Genomic DNA, 9158 nt, shown 5'->3' on the forward strand with positions numbered 1-9158 from the left:
AGGTTAGAGGCTACTGGTTAGTTGCTGGTTAGCTACATGGTGTTAACTGGCTATCTATAAAGTTTGATTTGATGATTAAAATAAATGCTAATACAATCTGTGGCAATAAATGTGCAATGTTTTACAACTGTTATCACTTAAGCATCACAAAAGAGTTCATACAGTTTTAAAAAATGTATATAATATTGATAATATTGACATGATATGAAATAATACAATATTACATAGAAATAATGTGGAAAATACTCTTGATAAGTGGTTACATACCTGATATGACAGTAAACATGCTTTACTCTTGATAAAGATCAAATGATCTCATAAAATTCCATAGAAAATGCACACGGGTCATTCTGGGGTAATGATACAAAACATCTTTTTTATTAGAAAGTACAGAGAGTAAATTAAAAAAAAAAATGAATCAAGAGGCATCAAAAACAAGATTTTTGAGGAATACTTAGAGCATGAACGGACAAAATATTTTCATGGGAAAGTTATTGCAAAAAAACAACCAATACGGATCATTTTTGATCCACTTATTCATCTAAGGGCTAATAAACTGCTGTAAAAAATGGATTTATTATGGGGGTGTTTTACCGGAGGACAGTCTCACAACCACAAGTTTTGTCTTTCTCCTGTCAGAAAACAGAGCAGGAAAGGCTGATTATCAAAGTGGAGAGGAATCCAATTTTCTATGAGGTATTTTAAATAGAAATTTTTCAGCCGTGAAGAATCTACCGGGTATGTTTGCTGGTGTTGCTGATTTCTTCACTGTGGTTTTTAAAGTCTCTTGCTAGTTTGCAAAGATGCGATCCAGTTCATATGCTAATGATTTCAGGTTTGTTTTTGTGTGTGTGTGTGTGTGTGTGTGTGTGTGTGTGTGTGTGTGTTTCTGCAGAGCTGGCTGTTTGGTTTAGCTGCAGTGAAGGCTCGTGTGTAAACAGCAGGGGAAGTGTTGCGCTCCAAACTTGACACGGCACGTTACGTCTGATCAAGGTGTTATCTGTGTATCAGCTGCTACAGCTTGACAGGTCAACCGTTACTTTTTTTTTTATCAGCGTAATTACAGATCACTGAAAGTAAACAAAGCAGGTGATGCATGTAGAGAAATCCAGTGCCAGAAGATACTGGCGCTCACCAGAGTGCCTCTCCGCCATTAAAAACATGAAATTAAGGCATACTGTGTATGTATCACTCCGCCCATCAAACTGCAGCAGCTGGTGCTAGGGCTCGGTCGTATGGAAAATCAAATATCATGATATTTTTGACCGAACACCTCGACATTGACATTGATGTTGTAGCAATGACTATTGGTCCTTTCACAAAATACACAGTATGGGCAAAAGTAGTGTGACACCTCCACATCACACTACAGGAGCTTTTCTGGCATCCCATTCTAAATCCATAGACATTAATATGGAGTTGATCCTCCATTTGCAGCTAGGTCGCTCCACAGAATCTGTTTCCATCCCTCCAGAGTCCGGTGGTGGTGTGCTTTACACCGCTCCATCCGATGCTCGCCGTTGTGCTCGGTGATGTGAGCACCATGAAGCTCCCAGCACTCAGTTTGATGTTGATGCCAGAGGAGGTTTGGAGCTCTGCAGGTGCTGAGTCAGCAGAGCGTCGGCCACTTTTACGCACTATGAGCCTCGGCGCTCGGCGACCCCGCTCTGTAACTTTACGTGGTGCTGCCCCCTGGTGGCTGAATCACTGTGGTTCCTAAACGCTTCCACTTTGCAATAATCCCACTTCCAGCTGATGGTGGAATATCTAGGAGGGAAGAAACTTCACATCCTATTAAATGGCATCCTATTACGTTACAGTTCAGTGAGCTCTTTAGAACGAGCCATTCTTTCTCAAATGTTTGTAAAGGCAGACTGCATGGCTAGGTGCCTGATTTTATACACCTGTTGCAATGGGACTGATTGAAAACGGTGGTATAATTGTAGTAATACACTAGCGGTCGTGTTATATCATGCAGTATTGGCAGCACATCATTATCACACACAGCACAGCACTTTCTCAAGTGTAATGTTGCTAAATGGTCCGAGTTACATAGATTATTACTTTTTTTCTGGCAAAAAATACCGAGGTAAGTATTCAACACTAATAAACCTCATTTGAATGGAACTGGACTGAATCAAACTATCTAAGTGAAAGAGAGAAGGAGAAGAGGGAGAGAGAGAGAGAGAGTTGGAGGAGAAAAAGAGAGACAAAGAGAAAGATGGAGAGCAAGAGAGACTGAAGAGTATAAAAGAGGAAGAAGAGGAAGCTACAGAGAGAGGGAGAAAGACAGAGAAGGACACTGAGCGAAGAGAGAGCGAGATAGAGCGGATGGATAAAGGGAAACAATGACGGAGAGACAGGGAGAAAATTAAACGGAGGGCGTGTGAGAGAGAGAGAGACGCGGTGAGAAAAAGAGAGGGGAGAGAGAGCGGAAGAGAGCATATTACTTGTGGCAGACTCCGTCATGGAGTTAATGGGGTTTTGCCAGTTCCTATCATCCCAGTGCCTTTTGAACCGTGGCCTTTGCATACAGAAAGATCATTAACTCTAAGCTCAGCCTCCTCCGGGGGCTTCGTCTTCTCCTTGTCTACAGCATGACTTGTCAGTGTGAGCCTGACTACCGCCTCGCTGCTTCAATTTAAATCGGCACTAGATTTTTTTTTTTTTTTTTTTTTTTCACGAAATAAATAAATTAATAAATAAATAAGAATTAAAATACGACACCCGTATTATCAGACACAGTTAATATAATCACAAACTGGGGCTGCAAAAGAGAAGAGTGCTCTGTCCTCGCTAATTGAGTCATTGTAGTTTCTGGCACTGTGTGCACGGGTGGGAAATCTTCTCAGCCCTGCAGGAAGTTTGGGGGAAAAAAAAAAAAAGAAAGAAAGAAACTTAAAAGTGAAATACAAAACTTTCTCCTACACGCAGGAAGCGAGCACTCTGGCCAGAGAAAGCTGGACTCGTACGCAGTTGAACCCGCTGTGAAAAGACCGTTTTTTTTTCTCTTCTTTTTCACCGCCTCCACTTCTACGATCCACTAAGAAAAGGAAATGTAAGTCAGAGGAGTGCTCCATTAACTAACCTCACATGATAGGCTGTATTCATCTTCATGTGCACTTTCTTTTTTCTCCCAACAGTGTCATTCTCACAAAGGTGCAAGTGCCTATTACATTTCATCATATTACTGTAACTGGGAAGCGTTTAAATTCAGTCATATTACTTGTACATTAAGGACCATACTAGGGATTTTGCATATTTAGCCTAATACCTGCAAAATGCATATACCTCATGTTTCTGCTAATCTTTCCCTAAAGGAAACAGTTGAATTTTACAACTCCGATTCGTTTTTCCTCCCTTATATCCAGCCATTGGTTTCTATTATTTCCAAGACAATATAAAAATTACTTCAAACTTTCTTCACACCAGAATCCGATCACCATAATAAAGTTATAACAAAGCTGTTAAAGGTTAGTTAAACGGACTCTTTGCTGGAAAAGAGTCACCATGAAAACATTTGTTTATGGTCCTTAAAGCACATTTTTTTACTGGAATATTGCAGTTCAGTACATTTTAAATTTAAATTGTCATGTAATGTGCTGTTCATGTAATTGTCCTTTGATTTTTATATTTCTTTTGTAAAGTGTCTTTGAGTTCTTTGAAAAGCACTATATAAATAAAATGTATTATTATTATTATTATTATTATTAAATCATATTTATTATAGAGAACAATTTGTCAGCTCTTCCTAAACATAAAAAAACTTGATCACTGTTAATTGGTCCATTGTGGAGCCACTCTCAGTGAACAGTCGCCCAGCAATGAGGAGAAGAAAAAGGCTTTATTTTGTGCACTTTATTTTGTAATTCACATTTAAAGACTGCACAGATAACAGAATCGAGTTTTATTATTATTAAATCATATTTATTATAGAGAACAATTTGTCAGCTCTTCCTAAACATAAAAAAACTTGATCACTGTTAATTGGTCCATTGTGGAGCCACTCTCAGTGAACAGTCGCCCAGCAATGAGGAGAAGAAAAAGGCTTTATTTTGTGCACTTTATTTTGTAATTCACATTTAAAGACTGCACAGATAACAGAATCGAGTTTTGACAGCCTAACAATACCTTTTCTAAAAACTGACTCAGTAACTTACAACATTTTAACCAAACTACATTTCATTTTTACTTAAAGATGCACTACGGAAAATTGCCAAAACTGTGGAATAAACACGCAATATCATGGTTTGCATGGTGCACCTTTAAATAGAATGAGTTTGAATGACCTACTTTGTAATTAAGTGGACTGACCAGTATGTTTAGTCCAGTTTAGGTTAAATAGCAGTAATATAACAACACACATCTACTGGAGTAAGACTTTCTAATGTGTATTCATCAAGAGACAAATCCACATCTGTCATTCAGGGGTGAGACATTGACATTATGACCGTGTTGCCATCAGTAAAGAGAGAAGGCTGTGATGGAAGAGGAGGTTCATAACCCTAACCAGATGGTACCAATTTCCAAAAAGCATCAGCTCTGCCCCGAGTTTGAGCATCTTCAAATCCAGATGAAAGAATTTTTTGTCCATCGTTGTTTCCTAAAAAATAGCATTTCAAATCTGTTTACTTTTTTTTTACATCCAGGATTGCACCTTTTGTACTTTTAATTATATTTAGACTTGGGCTTTTTTTTGTTTTAATATTTTCCTTTAATTGTTATGCTGTATACATGCTGTATACTTTTCTGTTGGTCGCCTTTGTATGCAAATTGTGCCTGTTATGCAAATAAACTTGTCTTACCTAGAGAAATTAAATTTTCATTTAAATCAATGGGCTCCTCTGCTACCCTGCATCTATATTATATGTCCAATGTTGATTTTCCTCCTCAAAAGCCAAAATGAAAAGAAACACCCTCATGTACATGCACGCTCTGTTTCACCACCACCTTTTTGCACAGGTGCACATATTCATACGTTAACTCCCAGATGGATGATGCTTCATGCAACCGATGGTGAAATAATCTCCGGGTCATGGGCTGAAGCGCAGACCCCGTTATGTTAAGTCAAGGAGTGCAGTGATAGCAGCGGACAGGTGTGGTAATCAGGTGGACAAACCGTCGGTCAGCTAGCAGAGAGATGGATGAGGGCCAGAGGAGGACCAGGGGAGGTCACTGTCATCAATCTCTCCCCTCGCCTCTCCTCCACACTCCAGCTAACTCGCCTCATCCCGCTGAGCTCACAGGGCCTGAACACAACTCACACAGGTTGGCACTGGTGGAGTGTGTTAATATGTGTGTGTGTTTGTGTGTGTGTGATTCAACACTTGACAAAGAATTTGTGACAGCAGAAGCAGGAGGAAAAACAACTCCCATGTCCTCTTATCTTAGCTCACAATTGATTAAAAACAAAAACTTTCATGCCTCCACAATTCAGCACCTTGCCCGGAGGCGGACAGGATAAGAATTAGACACGGCAAATAAGCGAGAGAACAAGTCTCGCTTACATTGCCCTCTTCTCCTGTTACTTTAACACAATGAATCTGTCCTCAGCAGAAACTTTGCCACTTCAGTGACCTGATTAATGACAAACTCGCATTTGGTGTTTCCACTTGCCTTCAAAATACTGTCAAGCCTTCATTTGTGAGCACAGATGGCCCAAGTGGGGACCCCAAACCTTATTTTACTTATTTTTTTACGTGACCAGGTCATGTTAGTATGAGGAAGGTCAATGTACCAAATATGCATAACTGAAATAAAGCCATGTTGTGGTGCAGATGGTGGGCACGAGTTGCAGTGAGCGCTTTTAGTTATCCATTATGGGGTTAACCCTTTATAGGGCACTCATTGAAATACTTTAAAATAAAAAAAAAAAAAACAACCCTAGACTGTTATTAGTGAACATGACAGGACTTAATTACTTTTATAAAAATTTTCTAACATTTTCATTTTCCTATAGAAAATCAAAGCCAATGAGATTGGTCAAATGCCACAATCATGTGACCTGGGATGTAGAGCGATCTTTGCTGATTGGCTGGGTGAAGACCAAATGATTATTGAACTAACTGAGACAGGCGATGGGCCTGATATGTAAAATTTCTAAAATTACCAAAAATAGTCACTTGCCCGATAAAGGGTTAAGGGATTCGGAGGAAGACAGTTAACACAGATTGATTTCTACTGGAAAAACCTGATTCCTGGACCATGTGAACCTTTACACTCGGTTCAGACTGGAAGGGTGAATTCACACACAAGAAGGCACTTGGCTAAGAAGCATGTCCACAAGCAAACCATCTCTCTCTCTCTCTCTCTTTCTCTCTCTCTCTCTCTGTTTACATGTGCATCAGCCCCTCTCTGTTTCTCCTCTCTCTCAGTTCAGACCCAACTGACAAATGTGTGGAATAAGTACTTCATTTACTGGTTGAGTCAGTTCGACCACATTGCCAAACTGGGTCATAAACACAATTTCAGTTCTTGTAGCTCGAGGCGTTGAGCTGTTTTGCCTCTGACAGAAAACAATGAGTTTTTTTCGGCGGGGATGGAATTAATGGGGAAGACAACAGCCGGTAACAATGCAAACTCCGTTTTCTAATGTATTCTGATGACCAATCAAAAAGGGCAGTGATGCTAGTCCAACAAATGCGGTGGACACATTCTGAAATTTCATCAAAATGAAGGAAAACAGCGGGAGAGGGGCAGGGAAATCAGGAGGGTTGGCAAGCATGGGAGGAATATTTGACCATCTATATTATATTTTCTGTTTGTTTCCTTGTGAAATTCGCTCGCAGTGCACAGGGGAACTAGACGAGATGCTGTAGATCTGTAGAGCCTGCCGGTGGAGCTCTATGCTGCAGTGCATCTGGTCAAATCACTTAACATGGGACACCAAAAGGAAAAGGGCTGCACTTCGCAACGTGAAGCCAATGTGCTGCCATGTGAAGCCAACAATACTTCGATTTCTGAACATTTTTTTTTTAGTATGAGCATGTGCAGGAAAAGACACTGACACAATTAACACAATGCGCAATGCTCAGAATAATAAAAACTTCACATGTAGATTTAGATTTGTAGATTTATTTATTTTTAAAAGAAATGGGACAGTACATGTTAATGCACATATACATGTAAACATGTGAGATTATAGCCATGTGGCTAATTTTCATCTCTAGTCCCATTGGCAGGTTGGTGTTGTACATAGCGTTCACATTATTAATAATACACAATAGAATAAAAACAAAACAAAACAAACAAACAAACAAACAAAACAAACAAACAAACAAAACAAAACAAAACAAACAAACAAACAAACAAAAAAAACAGCATAGTTGATCATGAAACATACAAGCCAAGGGTCAGTGGACCATGCGCATTTCACCACTGCTTAAACACTAAATTATATGTCGAGGGGCTGATTAAAGTGCAGAGTGCTAAAGTGTAAAGTGCATTATGAAATAAATATAAAGTGCTATTTTAATTGCCCAATACTCAATGCATATTACAATAATTTAATACCAACAATGGTAATTTGTGATACCTAGAGTACCTAGTTGTATAGAAATATAAAGTGCTTGTTGCATTGCACATTGCCCTACTGCCTAATAAGCGATGATAGAATTGCACACTACTTCACATGGTTCCACATGGTCAGTGAACAATGATTAAAGCTACATCAAGCAATGTTACATGCCTTTTTTTTTTTTTTTTTTTTTTTTTTTATCAATAATTGCAACGTGAGATTGCAATGTGAGAGTTATCATTGTAGGTCTTTCCACAGCCACCGTGTTGTTATGTCCTGGTTTTAACTTTCCAGTTTCTGTAGCCTGAATAAGCTCCTCCTCTGCCCTGCTCTTCACCCCCTTGCTGCTTCAACTTAACTGAAATCACACATTCTGCAGAAACTAATCAAAATTTCAGATCAGTTGCGTGAGTGCCTCTATCCCTGCAATAAGCACTGCAGTGATATAAAAGTTCAATCAAAGCAGCTTACCTTGTGAATGAACATCTGCAGCTTCACCACATTTTGGAATTGGAGTGTCAGAGACAAAATAATTTAACAAGAGCATTGTTAGAGTGAAATGTATCCCTCATTTACATCTCAAAAATGCCCTTTTGGGACACTTCAAGTATTGCACAGGTGATCTACCGTGAACCTAGAAGCAGGACTAACTCTTCAATACTCGACTGGCTTCAATCATTTTATATTAATGTAACATGTAAAATATAAGAAAAACGAACAAACAAACAAAAAAAATGCTGTCTGCTTCACTTAGAAGTCCACCTAATGACTTACCACATGCTACACAATTATCTGTTTTTTTTATGCATGTAAACATATTCGGTGATGAAATAGAAAGGTGGAAGGAGAAAGAATAGTCACACTTAGACTGAGAATGCCGACAGAGGTTCGGCAATATAAAACTTTCCCACCACGGCCTGATAAACAAGAATGAGTGTAGCCCACACACATCTTTACTCGTCACCTCCTCGACAACAGCAGAAAGAACAACAGCAGGTACAGTATGTGGCCTCCGCTCGAAAAACAAACACAATCATTTACATTCCTGAAGCGCAGACTTGACATGTTCTTCCTCACCTCTCAGTCAAAATCGCTTTCTTCATCTCCTATATGTTTGCATTTCTTTTGTATTTCGCCCAACCCCTCCCCCATTGCAAACACATTTTCCTGCTTATCGCTGGTCATGTGCTGTTTATGCAGGGTAGAAGGGCATGATGACACACACATTACATGTTTAAACGAGCGATGCTGGTCGGAAAGAACACATGTTTTCTGTTTGCAGAGGCGTGGGTAAACATGCATTCAGTTATGTATCTGTGTGGCGATCATGATAGCAGAGATAGCATCACATAGAGCTATTTATCTGCTGTTGGCACAGTGCCAGCGTGTAGGCCAGATTAGCCTGACAATTGCCCGAGAGTGCTGTCAAAATGATTTATGAGTCAAATGAATGGCACACACATGATGCAGGCATGAGATCCTGCAGCGCAAATCAAAGTCAAGGCATGGCTCGCAGCAGAAAAGCAGAATAAAATAAGAGGCGCAGTGGGGAGCATGATGATGTCTGCGCTACAAAGGCACTGTCCCTCGCCGAGAAATCTTGCTTGCGCTCGTGCAGGCCTCCATCTATCAGTGTCACCTC

The sequence above is a fragment of the Myripristis murdjan genome, chromosome 1, assembly GCF_902150065.1.
Source record: "Myripristis murdjan chromosome 1, fMyrMur1.1, whole genome shotgun sequence".
Taxonomy (NCBI): domain Eukaryota; kingdom Metazoa; phylum Chordata; class Actinopteri; order Holocentriformes; family Holocentridae; genus Myripristis; species Myripristis murdjan.